This window comes from Crocodylus siamensis, chromosome 4 (genome assembly GCF_052110815.1).
Source record: "Crocodylus siamensis isolate JL-2025a chromosome 4, ASM5211081v1, whole genome shotgun sequence".
Lineage (NCBI taxonomy): Eukaryota > Metazoa > Chordata > Crocodylia > Crocodylidae > Crocodylus > Crocodylus siamensis.
In genome coordinates, this window is record NC_143398.1 from 125,378,133 (window position 1) to 125,397,542 (window position 19,410).

The 19,410-nt window shown below is 45.9% G+C and overlaps 1 protein-coding gene and 1 long non-coding RNA gene across 16 annotated transcripts in view; one reads left to right on the forward strand and one right to left on the reverse strand.

Moving 5' to 3' along the window:
• ITPR2 (inositol 1,4,5-trisphosphate receptor type 2) overlaps window positions 1-19,410 on the reverse strand; it is a 537,951-nt gene that overhangs the window by 237,716 nt on the left and 280,825 nt on the right. The window lies entirely within an intron of this gene.
• LOC149866449 (uncharacterized) lies at window positions 1,047-14,118 on the forward strand. 5 transcript variants are annotated; one of them, XR_016441882.1, is made up of 4 exons: window positions 1,047-1,224; window positions 1,786-2,211; window positions 2,330-6,847; window positions 8,656-14,118. It is a non-coding gene; the product is annotated as an uncharacterized LOC149866449 (long non-coding RNA). The 5 variants fall into 5 exon arrangements; XR_016441881.1 differs by having other exon boundaries at window positions 1,786-2,071; XR_016441883.1 differs by having other exon boundaries at window positions 1,051-1,224; window positions 1,786-2,654; window positions 6,617-6,847.

Genomic DNA, 19,410 nt, shown 5'->3' on the forward strand with positions numbered 1-19,410 from the left:
GAGCAGCTGTTTGCAGCCTCCCAGCTGCAGTCGGCCCACGGAGCCCAGACTGCTTGCAGCAGGGCTTGCAGCCTCCCAGGTGCCTGCTAGGAGCAGCCTGGGCTCTGTGGCTGGCAGCAGCTGCTTAGACCCCAGGCTGAAGGTGGTGTGCCAAGCAAAATGGCCTTGCATGCCATGCTCGGCATGCGTGCTGGGTGTTGCTGACCCCTGGACTAATACAGTGATTAAATGTATAAAGGGGAATATCAAAAGAATTAGAAAAGTGATCCTGTCTCTGAAGTCAGGAGCAGTAAGACTGCTACTAAAATACTGTATCCAGTTCTGGTGTTCACAATTCCACAAAGTATGTGAAAATAAGGAAGACGTTCAAAGTGGTGCCACCAGAGTTAATCTTCAGTTATATGGCAAGCATTATGAAGCTCAACCTATTTAGCCCGACCCATTTAGCCTACTGAAGAGAAGAGCTTGCAAGTGACTTGATTATGCAGTTTAGTGACATACATGTGGAGAATAGGTCTGATAGTGAGGACTCATCTTGCTCACATAATCCAATAGCTGGAAGTTGAAGTTAGAGAAATTCAACCTAAAAATGGCATGCAATTTCATAGCAGTAAGAGTGAGTTGAAGTTAAAGTGCCTTAACATGTATGATGGCAGATTCTCTGTAACTGATTCTTAGCAGGGTACCACAAGACCCTTTAAAGGGAGCCGTATGTTATTAGTGCCATTAAGTGTGCAAGTACTTACACTCAATTCACAAGATAATCCAAGAGATTTCAAATAGGAATCTAGCGTCAAAATCATTCTAACCTATTATGCAAACAGAGCATACAAACAGGGAAGGGCTAGGGGGGACTGTCCCCCCAAGCCAAGGAGCACCCCCGGGGGTAAACCCTCGGGAAGCAGGCTCAGGAGGCATCGGATCCCTCCAGCTGGGGAGCGTAGGGGGCGGGATCGCTGACAGGCACTTCTGGTGAGACCAGAGCACCTCATTGGCTGTTGGGGCAGTGGCGGGAAATTCAAATCGTGGCCTTTAAAAGCCGCAGTTTGACGTAGCTCCCAGCACTCGGGAGCCAGGAACAGCAGGGAGAGGAGGGATCCAGGCACACGTGTGTCCCGCACGCACGTATGCCCCCTTACCGGACCCGGAGCAGAGCCGAATGCAGCAGCAGCAGCAGAGGCGAACACAGCAGCAGCGGGGGCAGCAGCAGCTGATCCCCCTAAGGTAAGTGGGGCAGAGAGACCAGCGCAGCTGAGCCAGATCCGGAGGGGAAGACCCCTGGATCCCTCTTAACTGAGCCAGTAGGGAGCCACGCTCCCGAGCCGCACAAACAGAGCGCGCAAACAGAGCGCGCAAACAGACGCGTTCTGTAAGAGCATGCCGGCGTTTGCGTCAGCGTTCGCATCGGCGGGTGAGCAGGAAGGGCGAGGAGGGAGACTCCTGCTAGCACAGGGCAAAGGCACTGCATTCAGCCAGAAACAGGCAGCAACTCCTACGATGGTGTTGACACAGAGTGCTGCCAGGGCACGGCCTTCCCGGGGCTTGTCTGAGGCCTCCACCCAGACAGAGCTCACGGGGGGGCTGGCGTCCCCCCACCCCCTGGCCTGCGGGAGTTGCCCAGCAAGGCCTGGGAGGGGAGGGACTGGAGACCCCCACACCTGTCCTGCAGGCAGCCGCCTTAGGGCCCTGGAGGCGCAGGTGAGGGAGCTCCAGGACAAGGTTAGCAGGCGGAGGGGAATCAGGGAGGCAGAGGAAGAAATTGACAGATATTTTCTTTCCCTGCAGGGTTATGCACCCAAGGAAGATGCACCTCAAGAAGTGCCCTCCACTGCTAAGAGGCAGACGGTCACCTACCGAACTAAGGCTGCTCATAACACAGCAGTACCAGTTCCTCCAGCCTGGCTAGAGAACAGGTACGAGGCCCTGGCAACTCTGGAGGAGAAGGAAGGAGAGGAGGAAACTGGGGAGGAGGCAACTCCATGCTCTCCACGTCCCGAGCAGGCCAAAGGAGATAAGCAGGCCAGGAGGAGAAAGCGTCATGTGATCGTCATAGGCAACTCCATCCTGAGAGGTACAGAGGGCCCCATCTATTGCCAGGACCCCTCAGCACGTGAGGTCTACTGCCTACCTGGAGCAAAGATTCAGGACGTGAAAGGGATGATCCAAACTGTGATTCAGCCCACCAATGACTACCCCATGGTCCTAGTCCATGTGGGTACTAACGATGCAGCCAGGAGAAGGCCTGATTGCCTGATGGAGGACTACCACGCTCTGGGGTGCATGCTAAAGGAGGTAAGCGCACAGGTGGTTTTCTCTTCTATCCTACCAGTGAGTGGACATGGAAGACGGCATGGAACGTGCATCGCAGAGACCAACTGGTGGCTTCGGGAATGGTGACTCGAGGCGGGCTTTGGCTTCATTAACCATGACCGGCACATCACGACAAGAGACATGCTAGGATGGGATGGACAACACCTTTCCCCTAAAGGTAAGGGTGTGTTTTCTTCTAGGTTGGCGGACCTCCTCCAGTGGGCTTTAAACTAGGCTCGCTGGGGGAAGGGGAAGACGAGAGTGGAGGAATCACTGGACTACCAGACCAAGCAACACCCACAAGTACAGCCCAGCATAGACCAACGAGCGAAACATATACACAGGTAAGCAACGGGGGCCAGTGCAATGCTGTGATTAGGGGGCCCGTGCACACATCCACAGGAGGCCTCAAACGCCTCTACACAAACGCTTGTAGTATGGGAAACAAGCACCTTCCTACTGACACCAACCCGGACATAGTGGGAATCACTGAAACGTGGTGGGACTCAACGTATGACTGGGCGGTGAATGTCAAGGGCTATAGGCTGTACAGGAGGGACAGGATAGGAAGGAAAGGTGGGGTCATGGCACTCTACATTAAGGAGGAATACCCATCCTCATCAATTAACAAAGAATCAGAGGAAGGGCACTCTGAAGTGCTTTGGGTTAGAATACAAGGCAGTCGAGGGAAAAGAAACTTAACAGTGGGGGTCTACTACAGACCTCCCAAACAAGGGGAAGAGCTCGACCAGAAATTCTTAGGTCAGCTCATGGAGGTAGTAAAGTCTAAGGATGCGGTAGTCATGGGGGACCTGAACTTCCCAGACATCTGCTGGGAAGAACAGTCAGCCAGAACTGATCCCTCACGTAGGTTCCTAGCCAGAATGCAAGACCTCCATCTAACCCAGGAGGTGCACAGACCCACCAGGGCCTTGTTGGACCTGGTGCTGGCCATGGGAGATGACCTGGTGAGGGGGCTGCGGGTGCTTGACCACCTGGGTGACAGTGATCATCGCCTGCTGGAATTCACCATCCAGTGCAAGGTGGCAAAGGCCTGCAGCAAGGCAGCAGCCCTAGATTTCAGGAGGGCAAACTACAATGAGCTAAGGAAAATAGTCAGGGAAGCACTGAGGTCCCAGAGGTGAGGGGAACCAGGTGTCCAAGGACAGTGGTCACTCCTTCAGGAGACAATCCTCCAAGCCCAAAGGGAGATAATCCCAACGCGGATCAAAGGGAGCAGGAGGGCACACAAGCCCCCATGGCTCACCAAAAGCATCTGGGAATGTCTCCTAGCTAAAAGGGATGCATACACCCAATGGAAAGGAGGGGCCATCACCAGGGATGACTATACTGCAGTTGCTCGGGGATGTAGGGGGGCAGTCAGGAAGGCCAAGGCAGAGATGGAACTGGGACTAGCTTCCCAGATTAAGGACAGTAAGAAGTCCTTCTTTAAATACATAAGGGGTAAAAAGAAGGTTCCGGGTAATGTGGGGCCCCTGCAGGACACGTTAGGAAATTTGGTCGTCACACCAGACGACAAAGCCAACATATTTAATGATTTCTTTGCTTCCATTTTCCTAAGCAGGGACCAGAACAGTCACCCCCACCCCACCCCGCTGGGCCTTCCTCAGGCCCCAGGGGAGGCACACCTAGGCCAAGGGTTAGGGAGGAACTAGTTAGGGAACTTCTAGAGGGACTGGACATATTCAAGTCAGCCGGTCCAGACGATCTCCACCCTAGAGTACTAAAGGAATTGGCTGAGGTCATTGCAGGACCCCTGGCACGGCTTTACAAGCACTCGTGGTGCTCTGGTGTGGTGCCAGAGGACTGGAAGAGGACCAGTGTGGTTCCCATCTTCAAAAAGGGGAAGAAGGAGGACCCGGGAAACTATAGGCCAGTTAGTCTTACCTCGATCCTGGGCAAGCTTTTTGAGAAACTTATTCTGGCATATATCCATGAGGGGCCAGCAGGGAAGGTCATGCTTAGGGGCAACTAACACAGGTTCATTTAGAGGCAGGTCCTGTCAGACTAACCTGGTGGCCTTCTATGATCAGATCACCAAATCATTAGATGCAGGGGTAGCAGTGGACATAGTCTTCCTGGACTTTCGGAAGGCCTTCGACACTGACTCTCACCCCGTTCTCATTAAGAAACTGGGGGACTGTGGTGTTGACACCCACACAGTCAATTGGGTTGCCAACTGGCTGGAGGGCCGCACCCAGACAGTGGTGGTGAATGGGTCATTTTCGACTTGGACGGATGTGGGCATTGGGGTTCCGCAGGGCTCAGTCCTCGGGCCCACACTGTTCAACATCTTCATCAGTGACTTGGACGAGGGGGTAAAAAGCACCCTATTCAAAGTTGCTGATGACACTAAGATGTGGGGGGATGTGGGCACACTAGATGGGAGGAATAGGATGCAATCAGACCTAGACAGGTTATAGGGGTGGGCAGATGAGAACAGGATGGGATTCAACACTGACAAGTGCAAAGTGATGCACTTGGGGAGGAACAACTGGCACCATACCTACAGGTTGGGGAACTCCCTTCTTGTCAGTACAGAGGTGGAAAAGGATCTTGGAGTCATCATTGATGCCAAGATGAACATGGGCCGGCAGTGTGGGGATGCAGTCAGGAAGGCCAACCGCACCTTGTCATGCATCCACAGATGCGTCTCAGGCAGGTCCAAGGAGGTGATCCTCCCCCTCTGTCGCACTGGTCAGGCCGCAGCTGGAGTACTGGATCCAGTTCTGGGTGCCGCACTTCAAGAGGGATGTGGACAACATGAAGAGGGTCCAGAGGAGGGCCACTCGCGTGATCAGGGGGCAGCAGGGCAGGCCTTACGAGGAGAGGCTATGGGACCTGAACCTGTTCAGCCTCCAAAAGAGAAGGCTAAGGTGGGGTCTAGTGGCCTGTTACGAACTAGTCAGAGGGGACCAGCAGGCACTGGGGAAGTCCCTGTTCCCCTGAGCACTGCCAGGAGTGACCAGGAATAACGGTCACAAGCTGGCAGAGGGTAGATTTAGGCTAGATATCAGGAGGCGCTACTTGACAGTCAGGGCGGCTAGGATCTGGAACCAACTTCCAAGAGAAGTGGTGCTGGCTCCTACCCTGGGGGTCTTTAAGAGGAGGTTAAATGTACACCTTGCTGGGGTCATTTGACCCCAGTACTCTTTTCTGCCATGGCAGGGGGTCAGACTAAATGATCTACTCAGGTCCCTTCCGACCCTAAAAACTACGAAACTATGGTCTGCCTAAGGTAATAGAAGAATTGCTCTATTATTTTCTCACAGTGAAAACATGAATGAAAGGTAACAACTAGGGCTGTGCAAAGCTTCAGGTGGTAGGTCAATTCCAAAGAGATTCAGCCTGATTCAGTGGCCAAATCTCCGAATTGAATCAGGGGACCAATTTAAAGGTCTGAATGGATTCAAAGCTCTCTGAATCTTCGGAAAAAATTCAGAGAGCTTTGATGATTTGGGCAGTCCCTGGTGGCTGCAGCAGGGAGCTGGTAAGTACTTGGAGCGGAGGGAAACTATGGGGGGACCCCTGCCAGCCCCTACGGGGCTCTGCACAATCCCCCCGACACCCCCCTCACTCCCCAGCCCCCCCACGGGTGCCACGCCTGGGCCAGCTCCAGCCTTTTAAGAAAAAAAACAAAAAAATGGAGAAAAGCCCTGGGACTCACTGCTCCTGCAGTGGCCTCGGGGGGCTCATGCAGAGCCCCCCACGTGGCAGGGGTCACCCCCTGATGGCAGGAGCAGTGAGTGCAGGGCTTTCCTTGGGGTTTTTTGTTTCTTAGAGGGCTGGAGCTGGCCCAGGCGGGACACCCATAGAGGGGGGCTGGGAGAGCAAGGGAGGGTTCGGGGGCTCATGCAGAACCCCCTATGCAGTGTGGAGCAGTACGGGCAGCGGGGGTTGCCCCCCCACCTGGTAGCACCTGGTGATCCAGGGCTTTTTTTTCCAAAGAGCCGGGAGCTGGGGCAAGCGAGACAGTCATTTCCAGGCTGGGGGAGGATGGGCCTGCCCAATTTGGAGATTTGGCAGGTTCGGCTGAATTGATTCAGGACAGTAATTTGAATCACCAAATTGAATGATTGTCCCTCGAATCGGCTAAATCCAAATTGAATACTAGCCACTTCGCAGAGGCCTAATAGTGCCTTAGAATGCTAAGCACTCTAAATATTTGGCCCTGTGTGTCTTGCACGGGGCACCCAAAAATCAGTTAATAGTTTTCACCCTAATTTCTCTATGGCTGTGTTCCCAATTTGTCAAGTGAAGATGATACTACCCTCTCGCTTCACAGGGCTGTTGTCAAAGTGAATGAATTAATATTTGCAGAGAAGCAGGAGGATAACTGGCCAAAAACAGAAGAGCCCAGGAAGAAATTAATAATCCTACCTTTGGAGCACAGAGTTAAAGAGCAAGCAGGCCACATACTGAACCACAAGGAGAAAACAGTTGTGAAGAGCCGTCCACCGATTAAGTGCCATCCACATTATACAGTGAATGAGTCAAGAATCCTATGGAAACTGCAGTAAGTGCTCGTATAGTTAAAAACTGTATCCTAATGCATATGCACAAAGGTCTAAATGAATGTTACACAGCTAGCCTCTGCTGTTACCTAATGTGGCAGGGCACTGTAGGTGCCTGCTACTTTAAGGGCCTGAAGCTAACAGCCGGCAGGTGCCTGATGAGGGCAGCTATTTTGGATCCAGGGCTGCCCATATAAACAGGGCATTTTTTCTACTGGAGGGCCAGGCAACAACACTGCCTGACTGCAGGGCTGCTAGTATCATCTGGAGGTAAGGGAGGAGCTGTAGGGGATGCTCAGGAGGCTCCTGGTCCTGGGCATGACCTAACACTGTACCCTGCCAGGACTGGGTGGCCTGGTGGGGCTCTCAGTGGCGCAGGAGCCCCCAGGAAATGCCAGGCCAGTTATCACCCTGGTGAAAGGTGGGTAGGGGCACCTTAACCCTAGCTCTCACCTTTGGGTGGGTTTGCGTACTATCAGAGGTAGTTGGGGCCACACATGGCTGTGAGGGTGCAAGACCCTGAGAGGGAAAGTTGGGGCTGGGCATGGCTACGGCCACCTGAGCCCACCAGGAAGCAACCCCCCTCCATACCCCACCCATGGCCCCAGTGAAGGGGAGGGTCTGGAGCCCCAAGTGAGACAGGGTGGAAATTAGGACCCCAGTAAGGGAGCAGCCCCAGTGAAGGGGGTCAAGATCTGTAGCCCCAAGTGAGCGGTGGTGCGGTAGTCCCAAGTGAGGGGGCAGAGCTGTGGACCCCCAGTGAGGCGGATAGCTCCAGGTAAGGGGCGGAGATCTGGAGCCCCAAGTGAGGGGGGAGTGATGTGGAGCCCCAAGAAAGGGGAGCAGGCCCAGGTAAGTCTTCAGATGACTGAGGCCGAGCAAAAGGGGCTCAGCCCCAGAGAGAGAGTGAGGCAAGTCCTGACCCCGGTAAGTCCTCCACTGCTGGCAGGCTGAGTGTGGGTCGAATGTAAGATCTGAAGTAGCATCATGACCTGCTGCCCGGGGGGGGAGAAGAGGGGGAGTGAGAGTCTCCTGTGAGACCCTGCGGCACCAGTCATGGTGTGAGGTACCACAGTTCCCCACACCGGGAAGGTGGACCCGGAGAGAATGTGGGGCTAGTGAGGCCGGAAGTAGAGTGCCCCCTTGACTGGTCCATGCTGGGGCCAGGACCAAGATGGTTAAAAGGGCCAGGCGTCCACCATGAGGGGCACCCAGAGTCATGGACCTGGGACCCCACCTGGCCATGGACGTGAGGCCAGGGCCTGTGTATGGCCAAAGGTCCAGAGTGGGAACCATGCCTGAGAGGGGAGCCAGCTACAAGGAGCTCGGCAGCCCAAAAGAAGGCAGTGTAGGACGCCTGAGCAGAGGGATCAAAGGAGGGTCCTGCAAGGAGGATTTTGGAGCCTAGTGTGGAGCTGGTGTGACTGTTAACATCTGGATGCCATCTGCGAGGCTTGAGCTGTGGTGTAGGGGAGGAATGGAGCCGAAGATAGTGCCTCCCTAGCATCAGGGCAAGAAATGGGCGGCCTCCCGCCTTATTTAACAACTTATTAATTTTTCCAACAAGTCGTGGCAGGTGAGACAGGTGGGCAGTGTGCCCAGAAGCAGGTAGGAGGCCAGCGATGGCTGGCCTGAGGGAAACCCACTTTGCCACACCTAACTTGTCAGATATCATCTTGGCTTTTCAGTCTTAAAACTGTTCTTTTATGTGCACACGCACACAATAATAAGACTTTGTATTTGTCTGTCTAACACCTTTCACCTGAGCATCTAAAAGATTTATACTTTCTAATTAAATTATGATTCACAGCTCTCATGGAAGGTAGATAGGCATACATCATTACCAGTTTCAAAAATGGGTAAATTGAGGCAACAAGATGTCCAATGACACACACAACATGGAAACAGCAAAGCATCACATCATACTCGAGAGTTCTGACTCCTGGTTATGGAAAGGCTGACAGCACCTCTTCACGGGAGCCCAATGGCCCCAACCACAAGTTACCTGAGGAGAAGATCACCACGCTGCAGAGGGAACTCCTAGCACATCCAAAGCCGGCTTTATTAACTTGCCATGTGTACCAGATTGGCTCTCTGGGTGCTCTGGGAGCTATTCCAGCCAGGCAGTCCGGGCAAAAAGGGATGGAACAGCTGAACACCTAGCTCAAAGAGACCCAAGGAACAAGGTGACAGACCAGTCAGTCTGGGAGCTCAGAGGAGCTCACAAATCATAGTGGGGTTAATTTCTGCTGTGATCCATTAGTTATCATGGCAGCGTTTCAATCAGCTGATGAAGCTGCAATAAGCTGTGCGCCAGAAGCCACAAGTGCCGGCAGGCTGCAGGCAAGGCAGAAGCTAAGCCTGCCGGACAGTTTTCATTCCTTTTTTTTTGTCTTCATTGTCTTTTTGAAGCCAAATTCAACTGGAGACACCTGCAGCCAAGGTCAGACTGGGGCAAACATCATCCCCCCCGGAACCTAGAGAAACATCAAAGTCATGGCAGGCAAGATCTAGGAGGAACTCCAGATCCAAGCAGCTAGCATTTTCTTTTGGTGGGGACAGGCAGACAAATGTCATTGAGGCACAGAGGACCCCATCCTTAGGCAGTGATTCCCCAATACTGGTCTCTTGAGGTAATCCTCTTCCGGTAAAAGAGGGGAAAACTTTTAATTTCACTGTAATTCCAGCTATATACAACTTCTATTTACATACTAGGAAATGTTTCCATCCATACCTGAATGGTCACTCCTGATATGTTTCCACTGACAACAAATGTTGTCATTAATTAATTAGGTAAACAAACGAGAGCATACCTAGGGTATCATTCTCTATGGGGGAAAAAAGTCTTTAAAAGACTTTTAAAAAGCTAGGCATGTATATCTGGAGGCTGGTCCAGGTTCCATTAAAGTCAATGGGAGTTTTGGCAGTTTCTTTAGCAAGAGAAGAAACAAGCCCAAGCTTTGCCTTGGCAAAAGATTTTGCATAACGGTAAAAAGAAAAACCAAAATATGTTCCAGATTTTAAGATAGATTTCTCTTAGGGAAGAACAACTGAAGAACTGGTCACCCACACCTCTCAGCTGTCTCTCATTAGCAGGGGATATCCCACATTTCACATGTACTATGGTTCCAGTCCTATGCAAATCTGTTGTTAATCCCACTCATATTAATCAAGTTGCCTATGTCATACATACTTAAAAGATAAAACTGAGGTTATGGCTTTTATAGGGTTGAATTAATCAATTCATAAACATCATCTTCCCTTCTCTCAAAACTATAACTGAATTCAAACCGAAGTGCTGTGGTCTACAAAACATTAAGTTAACATTTTTAAAAACACTCTTATTTTTTCCTTCCCTCTTCACTTCTAAACTCCAGCTAAAAAAACGGAAGCCTAAGTGCCAAAATACTGCAAAACAAGTTCTGCTGCCTTTGTATTTCCAGTCCAGGCACAGAAGGGAATACTAGATATATGGCAAGAAAAGCTAGTTCTACCCTGGTATTAGTCCAATTCTGCAGACACTAGATATTCAGAAAAATGCCTAAATCCTGGAGTTAATGATATAAACTAAAATGACTGGCACAAGAAAAATAATATTAAAAATAAATAGTGAAAGAGCTATTTTCTTCACTATAAATATAGCCACACAGAATATATAACAAGGGATAGATAAATCTCAACACTGAGACAGAGTTGGTTGCAAAAAGTTCTTCCAAAATAAGAGTTTGACATTATAGATTATGAGTTTTACATAATCATATTATGTAATTTACAATGCCATTACTAATGCCCATCATATGACTATTTGGTGATTCAATTTCATGACTTACATACGCAGCCAGCCATAAGAGTCGTGTTCAATTTTGCACCCATTCCATTGTTTTTTAAACCTACCCTCCAGACAACAAAGTACTGAGTTCATATTTGATATTCTCCCAAGTGTCTAATGACCACAAGAAAACAATGACATCTGACAAAGATATAGTCATTAACATTTAGGTCTGTAGCTTCTTTTGAAATAGGTTAGATTTGAAACGTATAATTTTTTTTTAAAGTTAAAATCATCTAACTCGTATATTCCAGGGGGTAAACTCTCAAAGCGACATATAAGGAGTTATGCACATAAATCCTATTATTTGGTAACAGGTTTGTATGTGGAACCCACCATGCCTTGCTAGTAAAATTTACTTCTAAGGGCCACAGAAATGCTAATGTTTATCAAGACAGACACTTAATTTCCACATGCATACTTATGAGCACTATTATGCTTTGACATTTTAAAAGTATGATTACTGTAGATTACTGTTAAGGAAAAATAACAGGAGTGGCTAAAAAGTGTTTTCATTGCATGATTCTGTTTTACTGTGCTGCTATTCTATTGAACTTGAATACTGAAATTCTATAGATACCTGGCCCACTGGATTATGGATGTTTAGCAATGGAAGCATCAGAGTGCTTACTGCCCACTCTGTTTTGAATCAAATACATTATGATTTTCATCTGCATATGCAAAGTAGCTCAAAGGGTACTTTCACATAACTTATCAGTTTCAATTTTTAGGGATCTGTACAAACATTCATTCAGAAGTAGGTCTCATGGGTTCAAAGTCTCCGTGACCCAGCTTTCACTCTGCAAGGTTTTCTAATTCACTTTTGCTCTTTCAAAGCACAGGTTCATTAACGTCTGCAAAACTCTTGATGAACTTGGAATGAGCTCCAGGAATGAACAATAACTAAATGCTAAACCAAGTGAGTTTTTTATGGTTTGGAGTTTCATTGAAGAAGTTTCACACAGTTCTAAAGATTAATGCTTTCTAAATATTTATAGTCCATGATTCATTTCATTTCAGCTATAGTAATTCTACATAGCCGAGTGGAATTAGGATCACACTTAGGAGCCTTACAGGTAGAATAGGATCTGGCCCTTCATCTCAAAATAGTACTGAGGCCTTAAAGAACCAAGCTGTTCACTGTTTACGATACATTTCAGAACATTTTATAAATACGTAGGTCTGCAATACTCATTGGGCATGTCTACATGTGCATTAATGCACCTTTGCTAGTGCATATTAAAGTTAGTACCTCTAATATGAGGTACTAAATTAATGTACATTAGGCTGCACTAATGTGATGCTTTTTTTGTGGTGCTTCATGCACAGAGACTATTTTACTGCACATTAACATAATGTCACAGTTTTTTTACATGACACTTAACGCGCAGCAAAAAAGTCTACTGCGTATTAAAGCACACATGTAGATGCACCCATTGAGACCCAGTCCACACTACAATTGTAAACCATGGTTTCTGTAACTGGTTAGAGTCCCTGTATAATATTTTCAAAAGTTACATGGGACAAGATTGCCAATGGTGTCCTTACCTAAAGATTCTGATAGTTACACAGTGGGACTGTCAAAAGTGCCCAGATGCTAAACTCCTATTGATTTCAATGTGTGCTCAGCATCTAGGTGTTTATGAAAATCCCACAGAGCAACTATCTTCATTCTTAGGTGCTTTATACTTAGCATAGCTCCCAACTTATTTTGAGAGCCTAAAGGATATGTACTCAGAACACTGGTGACAGAATGCACAGCAAGATACTCTGAGAAACTCTTAGACTATTTTAAGGGGGAGAATGACTGGCCAAAACAGTTACATAAATGTATTAAGGATCTCCTATCCACACTGCAAAAATAACCACGCTATAACAGTTAAAGGAAATCAATCTTGTGCTAGTCCAGGGCTCTGGCAGCTATAAGTTGCCACTGTTACTAACAGAATCCCAAGCACATGGTGTGTGGGAACATGTCACATTCAGACCCAACCATGTGAGCCACTGTTTATATATATGCTGTGAAAAAAATTAAAAGCAGTACAGTATATACTGTACATGCTGCTCCTAGGCACAGGATTTTACTCCTGCTCCCTTCCTTCTTCCTTCTGCATTGCACAAAGAAACCAGAATATCACTGTAATTCTTTAGCAGAGGTGAGAGATCCCTACCTGAAATATATTTAGTTCCTATCCTGATTTCACTGCAGCCTTCAGCCCAGGAAGAACATCAGAATGAAAAAAGGGAGGGGAACGAGCTGTACCTAGCAACTGATCTGGCCCAAAAAGGACCAAAAAGCAAAGTAAAAGATCGACACCCCCCCCACAGGTATTCTTCCTTTAAAACAAAACCCACAAATTTTAAACAACTTCTCACGTGTTAGGGACTTAATTCATGGTTTTGATTTTTGGTGGTTATGCTACTGTGTCTGAATCAAGGAACAGCCTCAAAACGAAACATTGATCCTATGTACTGACAAAAGCTTGGAACCTCACTGAAGCATGACTCGGTCAAAAATCTGGTTCTTCTAAAAATCTCTACATGAGGAGGGATATATGGTTTCAGTCTCAAAGGTAGCAAACACCATTTCTCCTCATCAAGCAGTGGCCTGTAAAACAACACAGGTACAGCAAGTCATTGGGCCCAGCAACTGTGATTTGATGACACCAGAGAATTATAGGGTAATCAAGTGACACTCGGGCCTGTGCAATTCAAGAGCGACACAAGCAGCTAGTGTTAGACAAAAAGGCAAAACATAAATATACACCCCCAGATAAAATGTGGCACATGCCCTCAAGTTCAAAAGAAAATCAAGTACAATAGACTGGTTATCATTTGCACAGTACAACAGAGGGAAATACTTTACAAGTCATAAGCCTCTTTCTTCTGTGTTTATCAGATGTATGTATGGTATGTATACACCTGTTTGAGCTGGGCGGGGAACAGAACATTGGTTGCACTTCTAGGTTCAGAACTTAAGATCTGCTGACCTATCTCTGCTCCCACTGAAGACATGGGTAAGGGAGGGTGCTGAGTGACAAGGAAAAGGCAATCAGAATGTTTTGTGATATGCCTTTGCCCCTCATCAATGATATGGCCTTGCAGATTTCCTCTCCTGGCACCGCTGAGGTGCTAGTAATGGAACTTCATTTTCAAATGCCAGAAGAGTTAAACTTTTAAAGGTATTTTTACTAGCAAAAGTGCCATGTTTGGAAGTCTCTGCAAAACAGTTTTCATCCTTTCCTTCTAAGTTAGAGGCCAATAATAGCTTCCTATTCTTGAATCCTAGCATTTCATCACTTTACACAAATAAACCTAATAAAGACTTCTGAACGGTATCATGGAAATAATTCTGAGTCACCATAGTATAAATCTAAAAGGAGAGGTTTCATAACCCTTTTCTATTAACCAAATTTGCAGAATAAAATTGAAATGTTAAACCAAGTAACATTCTGTTTTTAATAATATTCCGAAGTATATTATCTGTCAAGCTAAAATTCAAGTCTTTTATCAATGTTGGTAGTTTAGAAGTGACAACAGTTTCTAAATGCCATGTTTCATAGGATCAGAAAACAAAAATGAAAAAGGCAATTTTACAAGTCCAAGAATTTGTTAAAGAAATTAATGAAATTTGGTTTAAATTAAACCAGCTGTTCTGAGTTAGGATAGGTGTGGAGAAAATACATGTTTTCATCCAACAGTTTCAGCTTTTTGCATTTCCACAGCTAAAGACAGATTCATGTTTATATAAAATTTAATATGCAAGCTGTTAGTCCATAATACTAAATTCCCCTTTCAGTATTTAATATTCGTTAAAACTGCTGAGTTATTTGTGATAGGAATAAGACTGCTGCACATGTACAGTAGCTGCTTTATCATAACATGCACATTTATTATGGGGTTGTTATATTTATAATGCCCAGATTCCTGCTGCTTCCAAAGAGATGTACATGATGTATATGATCATTGTGATGCTTCTGTTTATAGAGAGTGTACCTAAGAAGCTGCATGTTGTTAGATTTGAAGATGTTATGTACAGCACACATTGACCATGGAATTAAGAAAAGGATGAAAACACTATATTATAAAGAAAGAAACTGCCCCTAGTATTTTAAAGATATTAACATCATCACTTACATCATCTCTGTGATAAATGCAATGCATCACAACACCCCATTGTTAGTTCTCTCTGACACACAACAAAAGCCAAGATGAACTTTCTAGTACAATGAACTAGAAGTTAGAACATGTGTTACTTACAGTTCACCCAATTATGCTTTAAAAAATACTATCCAACGTCTAGCTTTTCGGAGAGACTCCCTAACTTACCGTATAATTCTTTTTGTCATGATTTTTTAACAAAAGCTGTTAATGTTAATATAGTATCCCAACAGCATGTAGTAAGACTACCACTCTGAAGAACCTAGCTAAAGCCTAAAAGGGAGTGGGAAATAATACTGAAAAAGTACAGTGCTGTCATTTAGATAAACAGCAGTTTCATATGTAATGTGTGTGTGCAGCACTGGTCACCTCATCTCAGAAATGATATGATGAAAGAACAAGGGGTTCAGAAAGCTGATGAAAATGGGCAAACAGACACATTCTCCCAGCCAAAGAGGAATAGAAAAGTTTGGGATTGCTTACTTTGCAAAGGAGAAGAATGAGAGTACATCATAGCGATGTACAAAATAACAAAAAAAAGCAGAAGGAGGAGGACACATTCAGTGGAATTAAAAGTCAAGAAATTCAAAACTAATAAATACTTTTCACAACATTATTTGACTGTGGAATTCATTCCCATAAAAAGACACTGAGGCCAAGAATTTAGCAAAACTCAAAAAAGATGCAGATTCACAAGTCAGCATTACCAAAAATGAATATTGGAAGAAAGATATTTCAAGGTCTTATTGTTAAGGATTAGCCTGGGATCTCAATAGGAGAGCGAGAACCTCACTTCTGCCTACTGAGAGGCTGCTATCTGAAAAACCTGGTGCTAGTCAGTGTCAGAGGCAGGACACTGGACTAAGGAGACTTCAAATCTGATCCAGTCCGGCCACTGTCATGTTCTTACTCGATATAAGGAATGTTAACAGTTCTGTTTGTAGGGTTTCAGACCTATGGGACTCTCACAATACAGGACAGTGTCAAAAAGTGATTGAAATTCCCCTCAGCGAATTCAGAACACAACACTACTCCCCTGAACTACACAGGTTGGAACACCTAGGTACAGCAAAATCAGAAGAAAAACTACCATCACGCATGGGCAAAGATATCTCCTTTTTTAACAAGCTAGCAAATATTTAAACAAAATCTCCTCGCATACATCTTCTGTACATACTTCCTCTTCAGGACTGTGTCAAAAGTAAACAGAAGCAGAAGGATTCAACCCTTCCTTTCTGAGACACATGCAGCTTTCTACATCCCAGCCTCTGACTTTCTTTCCAGATTTGAATCAGATACTCCTATAACATGCTGGTGATGATGCATGACAACTGGAAATAAAGTTGCCCTAGTACCCACACACAGCTGCTCAAACAGGTAACTCTCCAATCTTGTCAGATGTTACATTTCCATTTACAAGTCCAAAACACATAGGGCCCCTAGTCACTGCAACATGATGAAGAATGTCTTTGAATGGCAGCAACAGAGCCTTCTCAGAGCTGGTGACACACTATGAACACCAAAGCTCGTAGTCAGCCATAAACAACACTGCCCAGGTTGTCACTTTTATTTAGTTCTTTTGATTAATTACAACTTTGCAATGACACCCATTAATTTCCAATAGGTACTAAGTTTTTTTTCTGTCTCTAAGTCCATTTGATGATGAAATGGCTTTTTGACCACAAAAGGTTTAGTGTCACTGGTACACACACACTTTCCTACATATTTAATGCCTTTCTCTTTTCTAAAAAGTGCGATACATGTATGTGTGAGTATTAATATTCTTATGATATCTACGGCTGCCAAGTTCCAGCCAGAGACTAGACAGATTTACAAGGTCCAAGAAGGATGTTGCACAAGACTGAATGGGGATTTGGATAGTGTTTCTCCTGCTTTGCTCTCGTTTTCCTTTTTCCCCTTGCCCAGATTAAATCCCTGCTCCTCCCTTTTCTTCAAGTGTATCAGTGGTGTGTTAGTGCCACACTTCTAAAACCCAAAGCTCCTCTCTTAGTAAATCCAATTCCTATTACTCTTCTTGCTTGCTCACTTGGGCATGAAACATTCCTTCTGCCCACCCTGACTACATATTTCAGAAGGCAGAAAGTGAGAAGAGGAATGACTGACAGAGCAACGTGGGGTAGATGAAGCAAAGAGAGACAGGGACAGGCTGGACAATGCCTACTTCATACTGCATTCTACTTTACTGGATTCTACTTTCCCATTCTACTTTATACTGGAGCTTTGGCAGGCCTGTATGCTACAGATGATACACAACAGAAAAAAGCTCACTGAGATTATAATGGGAACAAACTGCCATTTACTCACAGATACCTTGCTAGATAGATATCAATAACAATTCAGAAGGAAATAAAAGAGAGTCACATAGGGTGCCTATACATGAGCAGGGAGGCTGCTCTGACACACTGTAATTCCAGTGCCTCAGAGAAGACTCAATTAATTAATTGAGTCTGCTGGAGCATAGCAATTACTGTATTTCCAGCAACCTCCCGCATCTTGTGTATCAGTATCCCCGTGCTTCAAAATGGTGGCAGGAGCACTTTATTTAAGCCTCATTCAACAAGCTTAAGATAAAGCAACCTCACCACCATTTTGAAGCACAGGGATGCTGATACACTGCTCTATTTAAATGCATGCCTCCCCAAGCACATGTATAAACACCCATAGAGTAATTTCTGGGTTCTAATCCTAGAGGAATTTAAAACCTTCAGCACTGAGGGAAGCCAGTCAGACATGGGCAAGAGTGGGGGGGGAGGCTGCCCCTGGGCTCCACCCACTTAGTATCTAATGGCAGAGATACAGAAGACCAGGCTGATGTTAAATTAGCCATCTGCACCTGTCATCATGCTGTCTTAGATACTGACCACCTCTGCCACCAGATGCTAAGCAAGGGCAACCTCATGTCTGGGCCTTCCAGGCACAGGATGCCGATGCTGCTATCTTATAGCAGAAGTGACAGAGGCCATGGATGAAGTTCTGTTGTTTAAATGTTTGTTTAGGAAAGTTATGGGACCCTTGAAGGGCATACTGACACCTTTAAGTTTGAATTTCTTTGCTGGAATATCCTTGATGATATTTGTAACATAAATTTGTGTTTAATTTGAATGGGTCTGGGCAACAGACATATTTATTTAAAAGGGCATAGACTTTGGATGTTACATTTGCTAACAAAATACAAAGGCTCAAATCACTGATTAAATATGAAATTGTATATATCAATTCAAAGCCCGGTCCCTGTTAAAAATTGCCTAATGCTTAAGGCACAATAAATTGAGTCAGCATCTGGGAATGTGTGTGCTCTGACCTATGTAGGAAGGCAGATGAGGGTACTGTGTAGAGGCTAGATGGTTACCATGGATACTTCACTAGTTTAAGTATGTAAGCTAAACATTACAAACAATTTCAGTGCATTAGAGTACTAGCCTCATAAAAATGTTGCAAAATAATGATGAATTCTGAGATAACTATTGTGATTTGTTTTCTGACATGTGAGTAGGAATCTCATATTGTAGGCAAAAGATAAAAGCAGAGTTAACAGGAACCTGTCAGTTCTTGCAGGTCTTACTTGAAGTCTGTTCCTGCAAGATGCTCAGTATTCCTACAGTGTATCTACATTGCAGCAACACAATGCTCTGTCTCACTGCCAAGAGAATAGGCACTCACCCATCCACTCCTGTTCCAAGGCCATCATCCCCAGAAAATAGGAAGTGAAAATGCCTTGGTGGCACCTCAAGCTGATGCTCTTGAACTTGTCAGAAACCCTTAGTTAAAGGTTGCTATCAAATCTCTTCTCAATCTTCTCTTTTCTAGACTAAATAAGCCCAGTTCCCTCAGCCTCTCCTAAATTACGTGCCCCAGCCCCTGAACTATTTTTGTTGCCCTCCACTGGACTCTCTCCAATTTGCCCACATATTTTCTATAGTGGGGGGGCCCAAAACTGGATACAGTACTCCAGATGTGGCCCCACTAGTGCAGCATGGAGTGGAATAATTCTTTCCCTAGATCTGCTGGCATTGCTTCTACTAATACAGCCCAGTATGCTGTTAGCCTTCTTAGCAATAAGGGCACACTGCTGACTCATATTCATCTTATTGTTTACTGGAACTCCCGGGTCCTTTTTTGCAGAGCTGCTGCCCAGCCAGTCAGTCCCCAGGCTGTAGCGGTGCATGGATTCTTCTATCCTAAGTGCAGCATTTCACACTTGCCCTTGTTGAACCTCATGACATTTCTTTTGGCCCAATCCTCCAATTTGGTGAGGTCACTCTGAATCCTAGCCCTACTCTCCAGTGTATCTACTACACTCCCCAGCTTGCTGTCATCTGTGAACTTGCTGAGGGTGCAATCCATCCCATCTTCCAGATCGTAATGTGCATCCATCCACTGTAGCGAACACATATCCATGGCTGCTACTGAACACAAAGGAGTTGCTGGTGTGGAGTCCCTCTCTGGATACAGCTCTTAAGCCCTATGTTAAAAGGGTTGCCTATATTAGGTTAATATTTGCAGGAAAAAGGAGATGCACCCAAAGTTAAAATGTTTCTTCCATGGATTAGTAAA